Below are 21479 nucleotides of genomic sequence, written 5' to 3'. Positions count from 1 at the left end.
ACTCTGCTGTGCTCTGAGACTGGAGACCCAACTCATGTTCTTGGATGCAAGAAAAGATGACAGTGATAAAATAAAGAAAATGGGTGGACTTGGTACTGTACTTTGCTGTTAGTTTACAGTCTAAATACAAAAGGAAGCTTTTCTGTGCCTACATTTCCAGTTTAGAAAATGTCCAATCAAAAGATGAATCAATCCTAACCATACTCGTTATTGTTATTCGGTATTCACTGTGTATTTATTCCTCGTGTCACTATTTCTACTTGTTTTGTATCTTTAACTCTGTATTGTTGGAAAAGGTAAGCATTGAACAGTTAGTCTACACCTGTCGTTTACGAAGCATGTGACAAATACATTTGATTTGATTTTGAATTGATTTAATGGTGGCAAACGAGGCACTTTCATATCTAAATTGGGACACATGGCTGGCTTTCATTGTTTTCTCGTCTCACAAAAGAGATCCCTCCTTTTTATTCACAACATGAGCCCATTAAAATACAGTCACGGATAAAGCAAATATAGGCTCCTGCGGTAGATCCCTTTGATCAAACACACTGTGAGACCACCAGTACTTAACGTCTCCCTCGCTGGCAGTGGCTGGGCTCCTGAAACACCCCTGGTTTGTGTGTACGTAGCGGTCTGGTTGTTTTTACAGAGTCAGGATGCAGAGAACAAGAGTTTTGGGCCCGGACATGCTTACTTTAATTATGAAAGTCAACTGGCTTCAAGTTGGAAAGGCTTTGTTTCTGTTGCTGTATCTCAGGCATTAAAACTGACTTGGCTCTCCTTCCCTAAACAAGTAATTCCCTCTGTGTGTCTACCTCTCGGAACCTCTGTGGTAACAGCTGACTGTTTCTCTCACACAGAGTGGCCTCTCCTCCCCTTCCCTGACCTACCTCCAAGTCCTCCTTTTGTGTGTTCTTTTTTTTCATTATATCTTGGGAAACCAAGCGATATTGCTTGTGGTGCTGAGGCAAATAATCTGGAATTAAAAAATGGATTCCTCTGGCCTTATCCTTAGCAACAGGCCCATCGCCATCTGTTCTGACAACGGGGAGGACACCATCACAGGAGCATGCTCTGTCACCTGTTCGTGTAATCGGTATGTGTTGTCTTTTGTCTCATAAAGTGTCCTTATTTTAGTGTGCCCTATCACCAAAGGGATCAATGAAACATAATTGAGTGCAGTGCATAAATTCCTGTCAACCCAAATATAGTGTAACATTGTCACCACTGTTAAGCCAAACAAGCCAAACAAGCCACTTCAAAACCTCAAAGTAATAGTGCTTATCAGACCTCAAGAAGAAATCCCGGACTCCCCCTTTTTCGCTTTCCACTCACATTAAGTAAACTCAGAGAGCGAGAGAGAGAGAAACCAAAGAAAAGTTTGTTCTCTATTTTCAACATATATGTTCCGCTTTACTTTGAAATGGTAACTTCTGATTTTCCTCAATTTATAAATAGATTATGAAAAGGTAGAAACAGTGACCAAAGTCTGGATAGCCTTTGAAATATTAAGGTTGATATCCCCGGAGCTGAAGACAATCTTGAGGTTTAATCATTAGACACTCCTCAGTAAGTCGTCCAGTCACAGGGGACGGTCAGAGGAGACAAGGCCCGCCTTTATCACAGCACACGGAGGCCAACTCAGACAGCATTTAGCCGCAGGGAGTCCCCCCAAGCCCCCGGGGGAGCCCCAGCCAACATCCAACCAACCAGGGCATGGACAGCTGCTCATCGCCCCCAACTCACCCCATAACCCCACCTATATTAAACTATTAAAGGGATAAGCCCTCTGAGTGTAAGTCCCAAAAAAACGCCTCATCATTATCAACTTTAGAGCATTTAGAATGAGAATTAACCCAAACCAGAGGGTAAAATGCCCTTAGGAAATTCAATTTGCTGGTACTATTAGACTAATATATTGTAATAAGTCAGTAAAAAATTCTTAATTGCAACTAGAACAATTATAGATTTAATAAAATATGTTTACACGCATTATTACATGCTACTGTTTAGCCGTAGTAACTGTCTGTAAAGACTTGGCATCCCAAGCATGACCATGTTGTCGATAAAGTTTGAGTATCTTTTATCATGTAAGTAAACTAACTGGTATTTTATTAATCTGACAGTGTCCTTGGTCTCTGGAACCAAACAGGTCTCGGCAATGAAATTACCTCAGAAAGATACAATATAAGCACAATAGTCGCTTGTGTGTCCGGCTCCTTTCATGTCCATGATTAAATCAGTACTAACCAGTGCTTATTAAAATGATATGATCGGCTCCACATTAGCTTTCTCTTTTTCCATCTTCCGTCCCTATACTCTAAATTAGATGGATTCCTGTTTGATTTTCTCCAGACTGTAGTAAAAGTCCCTCGTATTATGCGACTTTCCAACTCAGTTTATAAAAATAAGCATTTTACTCCTCTCAAGATATTGAATCGTCGTTTTCATATCAAAGGCAATCATTTGATAAGCAATTGCTACAATAGTTTGATTTGTAATTCATTTATACTTGCACTTGGTGATCAAAATCTGGGATTACCATCGTTGTTTGTGTGTCGTTGTATGTGTGTGCACACGTGTGCCGCGCAAGCCAGTCTATTGGCGTGTCTAATTGAAAGCTCAGTGAATTGACTGGAGAGTCATTAAACTTGGTCCCTGAGACACCTGACTGTGGAGGGGACAGTGTGATCCCTGTCAATGGGATCAAAGAAGTCAGTGTGACTAACCGTGCTCACCGTGACAAAGTCCCGGCTCCTGATCCACTTCAGAGACTGAGGTTAATGAGTGGTTTACGACCTGCAGGAGGCATGCAGGAGGCATCACAAGGCAAACGACCTATTAGATCTTTATCACACAAGGCTGTGCATGTGGACAGAGAAGGGCGAATCAATCACTGTCTGGTCCTCAACAAGACCTGAGGCCAATGGACAGAGAACTACTAGAGAAACAAGGGATTAGATATCACTTTTAGTTTGACTTTAGGTATGAATATGTAGAGCTAATCACTCGACAAAAAGGTAGCACCTTTGAGGCAATGTAGCACTTCGGAAATAAATTAATTGTTAAAAGATTATCTTTTGGAGTGCTGTCCATTTTATTATCTATGCACCTTTGAAATAATAAGACAAGGTAGCAAAGTTCTGTAACTGCAATATAGAGCTTTTTATTCCCGATGGGAAAGTCCTTTGATACTACGAGTTCACAAGTCCATGCGTGCGGACATTGCAGATTACATTCTTTTCACTGGCATGATAAGGGATCGCTGCCCATTCACACAGATTATCTAGGGTCAAACATGGTAAATGGAAGGTTAACCATCTTATTCTGAAGACTCTCGTTCCAAGGAGTGCTTGGTTCTATTCATTAGTGATTGCTTAATTCGTCACTTTAACCAGAGACAGTCCAGAATAAGTGGAGCTATGCATGTCTGTGCATCCAGTCACCTAAAAACCAGACGCAATATGAAAATTTGATCCCTGGGGCGAAACTGTGCTGGCGACTGTGAGCAGACAAAAGGACCGTCTGTGTTGCTGTGTCACCCCATTGATCTTTGACTTGAGGTTTGTTGTGGAAGCCTTCTTAATAGTACTTATCATTAGCATATCTACTTTAAGTTTGAAGGAGGGGGGTTGTGAATCTATAAACAAAGTTTCCAATATGACTGATCTCAGCTCCAAGACATGGTGGAGAATGGCAATAATGCCACCAGTGTATTAGGAACATTGCGCAAAGTGTAATTGTACGAAGGAATGTATGACCAACTGCCATCCACAAAGGCCCTCTCTTTGGGAGATGTCATATTTTTAGAATACAGTCCGTCTGTACATGGAGATGGCTTCCATTTGTGTGTTTCCAAGGAGCAAGGTAGTCTGGTATGCGGTCCTCTGCCCAAATGACTTGAAATCAAAGATGTTCAAATAGTGGCCGAACTAAATAACTAGGTTCACATAACCATGCAATAAACCACGAGGGAGGTGGGGTGATGCGGTTCAAAGGTACAGTCAAGAAGCCATTAGCCATCCTTCAAGGAATAGTTTGCCCTGATATCTAAGTTTGAGTCATACAGCAAAAGAGATCTGAAGTTAAACTGGCACCATACTCTATATCGTCTTCTGTGTATATGCCACTATATGCACTGGGGGAGATTCGGGGAAATCTGCATGCCTCAACGCAAACAACAAAGCATAGATTTTTTTAATGTGAAATGCATAAGTCACATGTAGATACAGAAAGAGGAAAACAACATTGGCTGCATTTCACCCCAGAGTGCCTGACTGGCTGCTCCGGTACCAGGCGGGAATCAGGCAGCTCAAAGGACCCGACAGACGACATGTCCGTTAAGTGACACAGAGCTCCCCCTCTCGCTCCCTCCATGTTGCCGCCAGTCCAGACCCAGCCTCGTGGCCCTGTGGCTGTGAATGCCCTCTCTCAGGGGATTGGTTAATGATTCGCCTTATCTGTGGCCAGCAAAGGACCCTCAGGCATATCATTGGACAGACAGAGAGACAGAGAGAGAGGGGGACAGAGAAAGAGAATGGCCAGGATGCCGTTGAGGGGTGGGGGTGGGGTGGGCAGCGTAGGGGGGAGCTAAATGGCACAGAATTCCACCCCGAGCCTTGGACGATATGAAGTGCAACATTGTGCTTTTGCCACAATGGCCATACTGTCGACACGATCCCGTCTAATTGAATTAGCCTGGGAGATGGTGCATAAATTCCCCAAGAATTCTTCTGTTGCACAGGGGTTGCCCCCTAAGTTGAGGGCCAATGTGAGTGTGTCTGTGTTGGGAGGTTGCAGACTAACCTGCCCCTGGTACAATGGCGTGCCTATGAGAAGAATGAGGCTTTTTCTTCAGGTCAGACCTGAACTTAAATGTGAGAGCCAAGGTCAGGAGTTACCCCGGATACGGTGAAGTGCTGGTTTGACTGATCACTTCCCTTCAGTCAATGAGCTGGATGGATGACACGCTATGCTGCTTCCGTGACTCTTGGAGAAGAAGCGTGACACTTTGACGGAGCGAATATGGAAATATGTTGTGAAAAACTAAAAACTAAGAATCCCTTTTGAATACTCGGCACGTGATTTGAAACAAGGATGGAATACTACAGATCACTTTTTCGTTGTGTTCATTGCATGCATTGCATAGTACACATTGTTTATTTAATACCACATAAATATTAGCCATGTTCTCATTGATGATGCAATAAATTGTGGTTTTGAATTAAATGCCACTACAAATATTTTTTGTAATACGATCATTTCATTGCAGGTGCTGAATTACTCTAATGTAACCACATTATTAGTATTCAAATGTGATTCTGTACAGACTCAGAGTGGTGTCATTACTGCATTTAAAAAATCCCCCAGAAGCAACAAATCTGCTGTTTCTAGCCAGTTGGACCTACTTTTTCTGGCTTACCCCTCTCCAAGAATACTACAACAGGGAGTAGGAGGGATTTCACTCATTATTTGGAAAAGTACTGTTTATTTTTTCCAGTGAAATCCCTTTCTAGAATGATTCACGCCGGTTGGCATCCAGTTTGCCAAATAGTGACACCATCTCTCAGCCTCTGCATTGACGTAAAGGGTGTTTTTCCTGGACTCTGAAATAGGTGTGCACTGGATAGTTGGCAGCAGTTTAGAGGGGCCCCTTGGTATCGCACAACTTGCAACTCACATGGGATGTCTGGTCAGAACCCAACAACCACAATGGGTGAGAGAGTGATTTTTCCTTTCTTACAGTACATGGAAGTAACTAATATCATGTAGACTCATGAGCTATATGTATTGTTAGTTTTCTGACTATTGAGGTCATTTTTAGACATTTGTCAAATGAGGTTTGTGACTCAAACTGTCATCGTAGTGAGAGATGCTTTTCAAGTCTTCACAAATGATCATGGAAAGCAATATATTTTCGAAACACACTTACAACCTCAGAATCATTATTTAGAGACCTACCAGTATTTTCCTTCATTTTGAATAAACTGTGATAATAACTGTATTTGGGATTTTTCTTTCATGCTCTCTCACAGTCACTAGCTGGACAGATTCCTCTCGAAAGGGGAGCCCTGTAGATGAACTGCCCGCCGTGTCTTTGGCTGTATAGGCGACCATACAGTGACTCAAGAGAAGAAGGAATTACACATGTGAAACCATGAGTCTTTATACATTCAAAGTGGAATATAATGAGATGTTTCTCCCAATCTAATGATATTAAAATCCAATAAAAGGCCCTCGTAAAAAAAATCCAGAGAGGTCAACTCATTCGGTTCGCCGTCATTTCTTGCTGGTGGGGCTCGGGTGTTTGGAGTCAAAATATCCCCTGAGATCAGACATACATAGCTGAGGTTTCCGTTAGCTAAAGCAATGACCACGCTCCATGCTGTGGCATTTACAGTTGTGTCACCAAGCCCAGACAAAGATGATCATGACGTAATACTGAAAGGGTGTGGCTGTGTGGCAGCGCTTAGTGTTGCCAAAGACTCAATATGGTTAAAGGGCAGAGAGCTGTGAACTTAGTCCACAATGTATCATTCTATCATAACTATCACTAACAGCGGGTTGTCATGTTTAGAAGGCATCATAAAATCAGTTACATGAGTGGTTATAATGACGTTCAAGTAACATACCCCCTATTAAAAACAGACAAACAAACAAATGAACAAAGAACAAAACTAGCATTACCACTGAAGCATAACTACACATCCTGAAGTTTGCAAATATTTTATAAATTGTATAGTATGAAACTCCCATAATTGCGGCCCTAACTGACCACATAGTCAATGTGGAGATTTTTGACAAAACACTGTATTCTTTGTTTGTGGATTTGACACAATTGCCAATCATCTAAATCAGTCAAGATTACATCAGATCAAAATAATGACAATCCATAGATGGCCTCCAGCAGGCTTTAAGAGGTCCATCAGTTGAACTTTACCTCAATTGGCAAGTGTTTGGGTTCTTAGAATTCCTAAACCTTCATCTCATTCACAGCAAAGTGTCACATTGCTTCAGACATCATTCCCTCCTGAATTGGGACACGCACACACATACCGTAGACAAATACAGACACTGAATCCCCCCACACATACACACACACACACACACAGTCAAATTGCTACGCAGTGGTCTCCTCTGACAGGCTGTAGGTGCACTTGTTAGGTGCCAGATTGTTACTGTTAACACGGGCACTGACCATGATGTTTCACCTGCGCGTGTCTGGGAAACATGCCAGCTCTCTTCACTTTTCCCCTCATGCTCCAAGGCCCACAGTCCATAAAGCTGTCAACATGCATGTAGGCTAAATCACCTTTGCCACGATCTAACTCAACAAATGTCCTTTTCCCTCCGGTATGGATACTCGCACGCACACGCACACATGTACGTATGCACAAACAGGCAGGCAGGCGCACACGCACGCACACACGCACGCACGCACACACACATACACACACACACACACACACACACACACACACACACAAAAGCTTTACTTATTGGGCCTTTGAAAGATAACGCATTGAAGTCAAGTGATACATGGTAATTCAATATAGATTATGTTGTTATAACTAATTGTAATAATATCTTCATAACAAAGCAAATTTGAGCGTAATGTCCATTCATTCCAGTCACAGTTTTATCACATTACTTGAATAGTTTACCTTATAGGTATGAATCCATTTGGGTTGGGTGTCTTAATAAAATGTAATCCTGCTTCTCACTGCTGATATAACTTCTCATCATACACTCCCAGCATCTATTCCCAATTTGCACAGTTTGATTTAAGTTACCTTGTGAATCCCTTCCCGTAGAGAGGTGGTTCAATTCATGAGTGACATCAGTGCAACGGGATCTGGCCCGGCGGTGCGGCCATGGAAACCTGAGAGGAATATATCAAGGCCTCAGACATTTCTCTGGGAGGTGGAGACGCCAGGGGACAGCCCAAAACCAAATGAATTGCTCAACGAAATCTGTTATTAAAAGAGAGGGAGCGGGAGAAAGAGAGAAAGGGAAAGAGAGGGATAGTTATTAAATGGACTGCTCTTTGACTAAGGTTCTGAGGAACAAAGTTTGGCAGAACAACAGGCTATTATAGTATTTATAAGGGAAATTGACAAACCTGCCATACAGTAACAGTAAGTTGAGAACGTGATGAGGACACCAGCACCCAGCGCTCTTGCTCCTGTTAGAGATGCAGAAGTTGCAATCGTTGACTATGGTTAAGGTTTACTTTCTACGTTGTACTTCCTACAGATACTGTATAATGCTATAATTTTTGTTTAACTCCCAGTAATTATCATTTGAGTTTAAAAAATGTAAGCCTCTGTTTGAATTAGTACACCCTTTATAGATAAGTTAACTGTTGGCAGGCACAGAAGCATAAATTATAGTTTGGCTTTTGTAATGACAACTCGTCAGAGAGCTTGGTGATGGGCATAAAATTCCCAAATTCAGCACTGCCATTTCACCACCGAATAGCAAATCAATTAAGGAGGTTTAATATGCTAAAGTTGAATCACTAATTAGGGATAATATGAAAACCATGCACGAGTTCCTCTCACTTGACCGTTGTCTTCTCTTTCTCTCTCCACAGAAGTGTTTGACACAGTCCCTACATATTTGGCTCTTAATGCTTACAACGACCGTGTTTGTCAGTAAACATGTTGTGTGGACCAGATCCACTATCACAGGGCAGGGTGGGTTGGTTGGACTGGCACTAATACCCTTAGCAAAGCTATCAGCTGAGTAATTTGGGTAATTGCTACCATCGGAAACTGTTTATTTCATTTGCATCCTGTATACTCCAGAGCCCTCTATAACAAAAGAAAACGCCTCATCCTTTTTCCTCAACAATTAGGGTTTCTTCTTCTTGTGCCAGCATCAGCAAATAAAACTTGTTTGCATCAGCAAGTAAAGAGGTTTGTGGTATTTTATAACTATTGTTATTCACAGGCAGCGTTTTGGACCCAATAATGGGGTTTTGTTTTTAAGAAATATATTACTTTTCATATCTCTGAAATTCTGTGGGATGGAAAGTGCAAAATTGTCTTAATTCAATGGTGAATAATGGTACTGTTTAGCCATGCCCAGGGTTTAAATAAGTCATGAACATCTCCTAACGGTCAGGATTCTCTTCACATACCCTTTTTTTTACTGCAGCACTCAATGAGCAGATCAAAAGTGAGATGAATATATTCCAGAACTATCAAGTACAATGAAATTTCAATGTTTTAATTAAAATAGAATGGTAAATCTATCAGCAATTCAAACTCACAGTTGATAGCAGGGCAATGATCACTAAGTTGCCCCTACTCAGGAATACTAAGGTTACACAAAATAGTTCCATAAGAACCTCCTGACATTGTACTTGCTTGGGGTATTTCTCATCACAAAGACAGTGACAAAAATGACTTGTCAAAGTTCCAGATTGTGATAAGACACAAGGCCTTCCATTCACACGGTGACTCAGTGAGATCATCTGTTTGGTAGTAAGCTGAGCTGCCATTTTGTGTATAAGGGAAAAATTGCAATTTTGTCATGATCCACGTTGTTATGAACTCCCAAAGAACATCCATCATACAGAGTGTGTAGGTCATTTGACACGGCCCAAGGGAGAATGGCAAGGCAAGAAATAAGTTGCTCATACCACAAAAGACACATTTACCTCCTTGGATATGGGAAATATGCATAAATTATGCAAAATGTCACAATAAAAAAACAGACAATTTTATTTGAGCAACATTTTTATTTCACATTTGTATATGGCACATTACTGAGACCTTTCCATTTGCACAAATACATTGTTACATTAGCGTGCCTAGAATCGCTTTGATAATTCATCACTAACACAATTTAGCTTAACTTTGTATTTGACATTAGTATAAACGTTTTAAGAAACCGCAGGCAACAAATCAAATTGTCCAATTAAGACGAGAAGCTGATGATTTTAATTTGTGGAACAAAAAACAATATTGGCACCACAACCCAAGGACGGCACCAGTGTCTCTAATCAAATCAAAATCAAATCAAATTTTATTTGTCACATGCGCCGAATACAACAGGTGGAGACCTTACTGTGAAATGCTTACTTACAAGCCTTAACCAACAATGTAGTTCAAAAAATAGAGTTAAGAAAATATTTACTAAATAAACTAAAGTAAAAAAAAAAAAAAAAAGTAAGATAATAAAATAACAAGGGGTACCGGTAGTGAGTCAATGTGCCGGGTACAGGTTAGTCCAGGTCATTTGTACATGTTGGTAGGGGTAAAGTGACTATGCACAGATAATAAACAGTGAGTAGCAGAAGTGTAAAAACAATGACCATTTTTTGGTCCTTCCTCTGACACCACCAAGTATATAGGTCCTGGATGGCAGGAAGCTTGGCCCGAATGATGTACTGGGCCGTACACACTACCCTCTGTAGCGCCTTATGGTCAGATGCCGAGCAGTTGCCATGCCAGGCGGTTATGCAACCCTTCAGGATGCTCTCGATGGTGCAGCTGTGGAACTTCTTGAGGATCTGGGGACCCATGACAAATCTTTTCAGTCTCCTCAGGGGGAAAAGGTTTTGTTTTGCCCTCTTCATGACTTTCTTGGTGTGTTTGGTATCCCTGCTAATGGTACCTAGTACTCATGATCTTTATTGTTCAACTATACTGTAGGTTAACACCAGGGGGAAATGACCTATAATGAGGAAGTGGATAACACCCACAACAGACTGCTGTATTCAATGATACTTGATTGTATGTGCTGTATGTACTGGCACCAGTGAAGAAATTAAAGCAAATTTGATTGCAGGACTTGTGGTAATTCTGGCTCGCCTTTTTGAAGCACCTTTAAATCTATTTTTGGAACCATATAATTCAGTGACAACTACTGCTATGTTCTTCCCTTAAAATTAACCCTTCTTGCAAAAACCCTACATATATCAGTGTGTCTTTATAGAGGTTTGTGTAAACAGAATGTTTGTACTGTCTTATAATCTCTTATTAGGCTGGCAAAACTTGTCTCATAAACAATGAATGCCCACAGGCTATCAACCTAATGCAGAATGTTAAAACACAAAACTGTAAGACTTTGGACATCTTGTGGCATTTGAAATGGGGCAAAACCCAACCTAGTAGCTTTCTCATGTGGCAAACCTCACCTGAGAAAGCTTAAATTGCTATCAAGTGGTAGGTTTGTGTAAGAGGTCTTCAACAACATCCTGTCATGGCAACTTCCACAAGCCAGACGGCATATTATCATGACACGACCATGCAATACTATTACAATGTTTTGATTCATTACATTATTGATTATTGGATAACTTCTCAGAAGAGTTCTAGGTAGAAAATAATACAACCATCCCCATTCAGTCAAACAAAAGCAACTATCCTCTTTCCACTGCTGGATGGTGAACTGTTTGACAGATGATTCAGCCAAACTTCTAACTGCAAGTGTCTTCAAATGATCTGTGCTCTGGCTCCCAAAACGAAGCATCAGAGACTACAGAGCCACTGGATTTTGGAGCTGGGCAAGAGGGTCACTGTAACTTCTCTGATGATGATGCATTTAAAAAGGCTCACAGGAACCCAATGTCTCCGGCTTCATTTCTGGTGTGTGTTTGTTCCCCTATGCATTTGTTTGGCCCACCTGCTTCATGTGGCATTTCAGAGAGCAGTCAGCAAGCAGGCCTCCGTTCACTCTGTGTTTCATAAATTTGCCTTGGAAGGCCATGAAAGAGAACCTCTGAACTCCTGTGGCCGGTACATTGTTCAGAGCTGCACAGTGACAATTGGTGGCTGACTCTGTATGTCTGTATTTTTGGCAGGACCTTAGATGCCTTCACAACGTTAATTAAAATACAATTGAATCTCTGATAACTCATCAGAATATCAGATAACTGATCACTTATTTTACACAATGCCGCCTGAACGTCTGTGTCCTGAAACGTTTTTGGAATTTACAGTGATATTAACCTTGTGGTTTTTAGCTTTTTTAATAACCTTTTATTGCAGTGGGCTAAATCAGGGTCACACAGAGTGTTTCTTGGTAGTCTTAAGCAAATCTACTTTGAAACAAAAGTATATACAGTTGAAGTAGGAAGTTTACATACACTTAGGTTGGAGTCATTAAAACTCGTTTTTAAACCACTCCACAAATGTCTTGATAACAAACTATAGTTTTGGCAAGTCGGTTAGGACATCTACTTTGTGCATGAAACAAGTAATTTTTACAACAATTGTTTACAGACAGATTATTTCACTTATAATTCACTGTATCACAATTCCAGGGGGTCAGAAGTTTACATACACTAAGTTGACTGTGCCTTTAAACAGCTTGGAAAATTCCAGAAAATGATGTCATGGCTTTAGAAGCTTCTGGTAGGCTAATTGACATAATTTGAGTCAATTGGAGGTGTACCTGTGAATGTGTTTCAAGGCCTACCTTCAAACTCAGTGCCTCTTTGCTTGACATCATGGGAAAATCAAAAGAAATCAGCCAAGACCTCCACAAGTCTGGTTCATCCTTGGGAGCAATTTCCAAACGCCTGAAGGTACCACATTCATCTGTACAAACAATAGTACGCAAGTATAAACACCATGGGACCACACAGCCATCATACCGCTCAGGAAGGAGACGCATTCTGTCTCCTAGAGATGAACGTACTTTGGTGCGAAAGTGCAAATCAATCCCAGGACAACAGCAAAGGACCTTGTGAAGATGCTGGAGGAAACGGGTAAAAAAGTATCTATATCCACAGTAAAACGAGTCCTATATCGCCATAACCTAAAAGGCCGCTCAGCAAGGAAGAAGCCACTGCTCCAAAACCGCCATAAAAAAAATCAAGACTACGGTTTGCAACTACACATGGAGACAAAGATCCTACTTTTTGGAGAAATGTCCTCTGGTCTGATGAAACAAAAATTGTTTTGCCATAATGAACATCGTTATTTTTGGAGGAAAAAGGGGGAGGCTTGCAAGCCAAAGAACACCATCCCAACCGTGAAGTACAGGGGTGGCAGCATCATGTTGTGGGGGTGCTTTACTGCAGGAGGGACTGGTGCACTTCACAAAATTAGATGGCATCATGAGGTAGGAAAATTATGTGGATATATTGAAGCAACATCTCAAGACATCAGTCAGGAAGTTAAAGCTTAGTCGCAAATGGGTTTTCCAAATGGACAAAGACCTCAAGCATACTCCCAAAGTTGTGTCAAAATGGCTTAAGGACAACAAAGTCATGGTATTGGAATGGCCATCACAAAGCCCTGACCTCAATCCCATTGAAAATTTGTGGGCAGAACTGAAAAAGTGTGTGCGGACAAGGAAGCCTACAAACCTGACTCAGTTACACCAGCCCTGTCAGGAGGAATGGGCCAAAATTCACCCAACTTATTGTGGGAAGCTTGTGGAATGCTACTTGAAACGTTTGACCCAAGGCAATGCTACCAAATACTAATTGAGTGTTTATAAACTTCTGACCCACTGGGAATGTGATGAAAGAAATAAAAGCAGAAATAAATCATTCTCTCTACTATTATTCTGACATTTCACATTCTTAAAATAAAGTGGTGATCCTAACAGACCAAATTCACGGAATTTTTACTTCAGGAATTGTGAAAAACTCAGTTTAAATGTATTTAGCTAAGCTGTATATAAACTTCTGACTTCAACTGTACCTCACAGACATGGTTATGGGCTTAAAAAAAGAAGACACCTGTACCATGTCAGATATAGAGTTGAAATGTATTCACTCTTGAGTTTGCATCCCAATATTTCACATTCTACACAACTCAGAAGACTGAAATATAACAAAACTCTTTGACGTAGAAACACCGGATTTTCATATATATATATTTTTGTATTAGTTATGAAATTATGAAAGATATTAGTAACATTCCACCTATGAGGCCACTAGGTCATTTGACTGCAGGAAAGGCCCACAGCAGCAAACTTGCTGTGTTAGAGACTGATGGGATGGAGTCATCATTTTCTGCCATAACTTTTCTTTTTAGCTCTGGGACTGAGAATTTTTTTTTTTACCATAACAAATGACATGATGTTTTATGAGCGGTGCTTGAACACCTTCTACTTTTGGGACTTTTAGGACTTTCCAAGATATAGAAATAACTATACATAAATTGTAAATATACAGGGTTGTCCCATGTTGGGTTGAAAAACAATACCTGGAAGCTAAATGTTTTGTCACCACCAGGGGACTTGCATATGGTTGATTTATCCCCAACACATACAGTAACAATTACCTTTCATCTATAGAATGGTATGTCTATTTAATTATGGACTCTTGGCAAAGTTCTCAGAATTTCCCTCTTAAGTAGATATGGCATAAAGAGGGCTTTGAGGGTACAGCATGGTGGCATAAACAACTGACTGTTGGTTTGTTTATTCTGTCTGTTCAGTAATTTATCATTCCAGTTGACAAGATAGTTTAGAGATTGCTTGGAAATCTAAGAAGTCCAGCTTGAAAAAGATACACATGTGTATTTCTCAATGAAAATGACAAGCAAATTCCTCTGGGGTTATACTGAAGATAGATTAGTCCCAGTCATGTCCGAAGGAGGATTATTATTACTGTTATTACTCTTATTACTCAGTGCTATAGGGTGTGTAACATAACTCTTGACTGAAGAAAACAAGTGTTATAGATGATATTTCACTGATAGTACACTTTGACAGTGCTAAGATGTTTAGAAATATCTTGATTCTGCCAATAACCGTTTACATTTTTGTTCCAGTATGAGTTATACTGGACATACCGAAACCTTTAGTAGTGCGCTTGATATATTCTCTGTGTTTTGATTACAACACTTTCCCCTGGGTTTTGTGTTAGTTTTAAGGTTCTTTGTGTGCTTTCACCCACACACTGCCTACTGTAGGCCTCAAGCTGGGAGGAGTGTCCTACCAAATACTTTTCTCCTGTTTGAAGATTAAAGGCACAGCCTGAGATGAAGTTCAATACAAACACCTATGAAGCGAAGAATTTATGATGACTTGGTCCTTGTAGCAGCTTTAATCTTTCAGAAGAAAACACACTAATAGTTTCCTTTTCCGACCACTCGGTCGGTGACTACGTACCCTGGCTCTTAGACTGATGTGGACTTTCCAGACACAAAGAGGACTTGGCACTTTGTCAGCTCGCCTCCCTCCATGTCAAGTTTTCACATCCATAATTGTTACTTTAAATATGCCCTCCGTGAGTCAAGGAAAATCACTATGCTATTATTGTCCTGGTTGGCTCCTGGTTAGGGCCTTTGATTTAGTGTAAGTGTGTTTCCACTTTTAATTCTCAAAACAAAAGTATATTTCCCCAACTGAAAATATTATCATGATTCTGCCTAATCATCTTATTTGGTCAGTGACAATTGTCTCCACTAGTTTATACTCTTCTTACCAGACACATTGCATCACAGAAGTAACACAATAGTTGGACTATAAGGTCTCCCCTTCCCTCTGGCTTCTGTGATCTACTATGTTTGCCAGTTTACTGAAGTGTGTTTCACTGTTGCCTGTTACAAGATTAAATGTTTTGAATAAGCCTTCCTCCTCAGGATTTCCTCCACAGCAATGGTTTCTCTAATGTGTATTAGTCATAAACAGTGGCTGGCACCAGATACAGACAGAGTCTCTGCCCACGCATACGATAGCACAGAAGACATCTCATATCACTGCCGCCTGCCCCGGCCCAGCCTGACTGGTGCCTTTTACAAATCAAACAACCTATTCTATGACTGCACTTGCTGTGCATGACTTCATTAGTAACTCCAAGGCTTTGGGTGATGGTGTCTCCCGTGAAGGAGATCAAAAAAAATATCAGTGGAACCTTTGCTGGTTTGCTCAAATCCACATTCTAGCATAAAATCCAGCATAACACAGCACTGTCCAATCATAACACATTTGGTCATAGCTGAAGGACGTTACCTTGCAGACGTATTGTGTACCATTTCAGTCGGAGCAGTGGGGGGATGAGTCAACATTAACTGCTATAGTAAAGAGGAAGGGTGGGAGGTAAAGCTTTGTAGCACAGTGTATCAGAGGTGCTGGGGCAATTTTCCACACAGAGATGTTTATCAAGCAAGAAATATAAAGCGAGAAGTCTAAGTCCCTTCGGTTTTGATTTGTCGTGTCAGTGACCTAGCACCCCGCTACCCCCTTCCAACTCTGTCTGCATTCTTTGTCTGCGGCTGCCAACGCAAACCTAAATCTCTCCCCCTGACACACTACCTACGTCTCCCTCTGTTTTCATGCCTTCTGTCTGCCTGCGAGATCCAAACTCGTCTCGTTCTTTTCACTTCATCTCCCTTTTTTTAAAAGACACCGGGAATAATGCCTCCACAGAAATCTGAAGAAACAAAAACACATGAGCGGCAACAGGACGACTGCGAGTCACTCCCACACATGGCTTTAAAAAGGCCCATCTGACAGCATTTAGCAGAAGGGAGTGTACCTTTTCTAAAGAACACTTAGCAATAGTTTTAAGAATGTAAGAATGCATTCTCCCTCTGTAGTGGTTTCCTGGTTTTCTGAGTAAGGACACACTCAGCATCCTCTTGTTCTTGCATTAAATTGTTCTTCCGGCTACAAAGATCAATTCTATAGGCTGACTAGCACAGATTTTAGATTACTGTATGTGTTTAATGTAGGCCTACATTAAAGATAAGGGAGGAGTGAGATTTTTATAGCTTGTAGGAGGTCATTTATTGCACCCTAAATGAGTAACGAGAACCTTTTAAGGATACCTTAACATACTTTGATATCCTTCAGGGCCTGTTAAGATCATATTCTTGTTGTATTGTCTAATAATTCTCAAAATCTCTCATCGCTTGTATCAAATACTTCAAACGCTAAGCTATAAAAGGTATGCATGTCTCCCCTCTCGGCAAGGTACCATAACGATACAATTTTGCACGGTACGCTTGATATAGTTTGGTCCCCTTACAGTTACGGTGAGATGACCAAAGACAGATAGAACTCCAAGCTGTTGCTGGGGAGTGTCCAAGAACAACAGGCGACGCAGTACATGACCCTGCCAGGACGTCCTGACCCAACTCTCATTCCTGGGTAAACATCTAGAGAGCAAAAACAGAAAGGACCTAAAGAACAGTCCAAAAGTCACCCTGAAGTATTTTTGCATTGCTGCTAGAATGCTCGAAATATACATTTTGGTGAAGTTCTTGACCACGGTTCTTCCACATTGGTTGCTCTTTCCTTTGAGGATGGCCTGGTTGTTAGTGTCATCCACTGACTGAAAGTCAGTTGAAACTGAAAAGAGGCCTAGGATCCTTTCAACCACAGATCTAAATAGGTGACGACAATACTGTCCATCCACATCCGTGGGACGATAAATGCGTGGCGTCTTGCTGAGTGTTAAAAAAATGACTATGACACTTTGACTGGAATTTCTATGAGGCCCCTGTGGAACGTTCACTCTTTCAAGGTAAGTAATATGGATCAAGAAAAACAACCATAAAGGGAGTCCCCTAGGCTGCCTCTCCCTCCCACTCAAACCTCCCTAGTTACAGAGCTAGTTTACATTGGCTCAGGCTCTCTGGCTTTGGACTGAAGACGGAACACCTGACCTGTGATAGCTGGTAATCTTACTCTCTCAGAGATCTACCACCTACAGTATAGACCAGACCAATGCCTGGTGATATCATCTGTTGCTTTATGCCTGTGTGGGTCTGAGACAGTTTCCAGGAGGACCTGGTTTTCATGGAGAGAATGGTTGTCGTCTGTGTCAATACAACTCTCAGTAGCAGCCCCCATCAATGTTCCCTATAATTCTTTTAGTCACTGAGCAAATTTCAGGTCTGCTGAGTGCAAACTTGAAGGTTGTGAAAATTCTGTGCAACTTCCGGCGCACGTTTACTGTGAACACTGAGGCTGTACATGATTTAAGTTAGTTTTAACAGTGGGCAAGTAGGCTACTTTGGTTATCAAAAACAATGGACAAAATGCATCCCATAAACATTTTAACATGGAAATAGCTGTTCATTCAGCCTACAGTAGCAGCCAATGTGTGGAGTTCAATGTAGGTCTACATTCCATGATACTTTTGAAAAAAAACATGCAGGGCTTGACATTAACCTGTTTGTCCATTTGTCCTTCAGACAAGGAGGTGTCTGAAAATGTTGATGTGTTGTTTGATGCAAGAAACCACTTTACAAAATAAAATGCATAATTACTCCCATAGCATTATTTAAGAGAATCAGACAAATTATGGGGTACTCTGCCTATTGGCTACTTAGCTTATTAAAGCCTGTCTCAAAATACAACACTGCCCCTTTAAGACAAAAAAAAGTTCTTTACCTGACTAGCTTTTAAAATGTGTCGTTGTACGCCTATATGTACTGTTTTAGACTTGCACATGTACTGTTTTACACTATACAGAAATGTTGTCTTTGTTTAACCATGTTTTAAAATGTGTCGTTGTATGCCTATATGTACTGTTTTAGACTTTCAGCAAGTCTAAAACAGTACATATAGGCATACAAGGACACATTTTAAAACATGGTTAAACAAAGACAACATTTCTGTATAGTGTAACGACCCTGGGTTTATAAGTGCGGAAATCGACTCTGATAGCGCGCCGGACCTCGGGCTAGAAGGTTGAGGGTTCGAGACCTGCTCCCTGCCTGTTTCATTACAATATTCATAACGTTGAATTAGCCATTAAGAAGAACAAAAATGAAATATAAACTATCGCGTCTATATGGTTTATGCAAAGGCTTGTGTGTAGCCTACTGGTTAAATTTGTGTCTTTTCGCACGAATTAAGAAGCACATAAAATTTTGTCTTTTCTCACGAATTAAGCCACACAAAAACGCACGAAATTTGCTGAAATGCATTATGTGCATATATGCACGAATTGATTGTGAGACTGCGTTGCAATGAAACATGGTGAATCCCCAAAATTGCCCTCGCTGGAAGCCTGTGTTTCAGACATAAGGAAGTGGGTGGCTGCAAACGTTCTACTTTTAAACTCGGACAAAACAGAGATGCTTGTTCTAGGTCCCAAGAAACAAAGAGATCTTCTGTTGAATCTGACAATTAATCTTGATGGTTGTACAGTCGTCTCAAATAAAACTGTGAAGGACTTCGGCGTTACTCTGGACCCTGATCTCTCTTTTGACGAACATATCAAGATTGTTTCAAGGACAGCTTTTTTCCATCTGCGTAACATTGCAGAAATCTGACATTTTCTGTCCAAAATTGATGCAGAAAAATGTATCCATGCTTTTGTTACTTCTAGGTTAGACTACTTTCCGGCTACCCGGATAAAGCACTAAATAAACTTCTGTTAGTGCTAAATACGGCTGCTTGGAAACTTGACAAGAACCAAAAAATGTGATCATATTACTCCAGTGCTAGCCTCTTTACACTGGCTTCCTGTTAAGGCAAGGGCTGATTTCAAGGTTTTACTGCTAACCTACAAAGCATTACATGGGCTTGCTCCTACCTATCTTTCCGATTTGGTCCTGCTGTACATACCTACACGTACGCTACGGTCACAAGACGCAGGCCTCCTAATTTTCCCTAGAATTTCTAAGCAAACAGCTGGAGGCAGGGCTTTCTCCTATAGAGCTCCATTTTTATGGAATGGTCTGCCTACCATGTGAGAGACGCAGACTCGGTCTCAACCTTTAAGTCTGTATTGAAGTCTCATCTCTTCAGTAGGTCCTATGATTGAGTGTAGTCTGGCCCAGGAGTGTGAAGGTGAACGGAAAGGAACTGGAGCAACGAACCGTCCTTGCTGTCTCTGCTTAGCCGGTTCCCCTCTCTCCACTGGGATTCTCTGGCTCTAACCCTATTACAGGGGCAGAGTCACTGGCTTACTGGTGCTCTTCCATGCCGTCCCTAGGAGGGGTGCATCACTTGAGTGGGTTGAGTCACTGACGTGGTCTTCCTGTCTGGGTTGATGCTCCCCCTTGGGTTGTGCCGTGGCGGAGATCTTTGTGGGCTATACTCGGCCTTGTCTCAGGATGGTAAGTTGTTGGTTGAAGATATCCCTCTAGTGGTGTGGAGGCTGTGCTTTGACAAAGTGGGTAGGGTTCTATCCTGCCTGTTTGGCCCTGTCCGGGGGTATCATCGGATAGGGCCACAGTGTCTCCTGACCCCTCCTGTCTCAGCCTCCAGTATTTATGCTGCAGTAGTTTATGTGTCGGGGGGCTAGGGTCAGTCTGTTATATCTGGAGTATTTCTCCTGTCTTATCCGGTGTCCTGTGTGAATTTAGGCATACTCTCTCTAATTCTCTCTTTCTTTCTTTTTCTCTCTCTCTTTCGGAGGACCTGAGCCCTAGGACCATGCCTCAGGACTTGGCATGATGACTCCTTGTTGTCCCCAGTCCACCTGGCCGTGCTGTTGCTCCAGTTTCAACTGTTCTGCCTGCGGCTATGGAACCCTGACCTGTTCACTGTGATTACTATTATTTGACCATGCTGGTCATTTATGAACATTTGAACATCTTGGCCCTGTTCTGTTATAATCTCCACCCGGCACAGCCAGAAGACGACTGGCCACCCCTCATAGCCTAGTTCCTCTCTAGGTTTCTTCCTAGGTTTAGGCCTTTCTAGGGAGTTTTTCCTAGCCACCGTGCTTCTACACCTGCATTGCTTGCTCTTTGGGGTTTTAGACTGGGTTTCTGTACAGCACTTTGATATATCAGCTGATGTAAGAAGGGCTATATAAATACATTTGATTTGATTTAAAGGGAAAAGTTGATAGTGTTAACTAACGGGGAAAACTCTGGAAAGTTGAGTGAAGTTCAATCTCGTGCTTCTCTGCACACGCTGATATTTCTTCTGCGCAGCAATCCTGGGGAGGGAACATTGGCCCCGATGTGTTTAGTTGAATTTCAGCATTTTTACAAATATGCATTCTTGAATAGGAGCCACTCACCTCAGCCACCACCATCCATGTGTTTAATACCTGCCTGCCTATGAGTACTGTGATGTTGATGGATTCATGGATACTAAACACACTTACCAGATGTAGGCTGTCTCTCACTAGGATTGTGAATGACCCACAAGTCATTATCCCATAGCCTACCTACCAATGCTAAGAGTACTCATGCAGTGCATACAATACACTGTATGGACATACTACACAGGAACAAGCTTTTTATGGCTGGCTTGTAAAATTTCTGCAAACGGCTGTTTTCAATTAGGACAGTTCGAAAGAAGTGGGACGTTACCCAAGCGACTGAAAAAGACAGGGGCCGTCGGACAGTAATCCAGTGACTCAAGGTTTAACAACTTCTTGACACGTAATTTCTCAGACATTATATGGGAGAAATACGTTTTACACCCAGGGGTCAAGGTTAGGAAACGCAGTAGGGGGGCTTGGCTCTATACTGTATGTAGTTACATACTGCTCCCAATTAAACATGTAGTACTACCATTAGCATCTGCCACAGCTCATCACCATTGTTAGCAGTGTGACAGAAATTAGCCACCTTTAATGTGAAGCT

At 41.5% G+C, this 21479-nt stretch overlaps 1 long non-coding RNA gene across 2 annotated transcripts in view; it reads right to left on the bottom strand.

Moving 5' to 3' along the window:
• The window catches only part of LOC115160845 (uncharacterized), a 69979-nt gene that overhangs the window by 38866 nt on the left and 9634 nt on the right, over positions 1 to 21479 (bottom strand). For both annotated transcript variants that reach the window (XR_003869128.1, XR_003869127.1), the window contains exons 2-3: positions 8126 to 8188; positions 7797 to 7976 (exon numbers count right to left, since the gene is read on the bottom strand). This is a non-coding gene — a long non-coding RNA (uncharacterized LOC115160845). The remainder of the gene's footprint in view (positions 1 to 7796; positions 7977 to 8125; positions 8189 to 21479) is intronic.

The sequence above is a fragment of the Salmo trutta genome, chromosome 24 (assembly GCF_901001165.1).
Source record: "Salmo trutta chromosome 24, fSalTru1.1, whole genome shotgun sequence".
Lineage (NCBI taxonomy): Eukaryota > Metazoa > Chordata > Actinopteri > Salmoniformes > Salmonidae > Salmo > Salmo trutta.
Note: the sequence above shows the minus strand (reverse complement) of the source record. Positions and strands in the feature narration are given on the sequence as shown.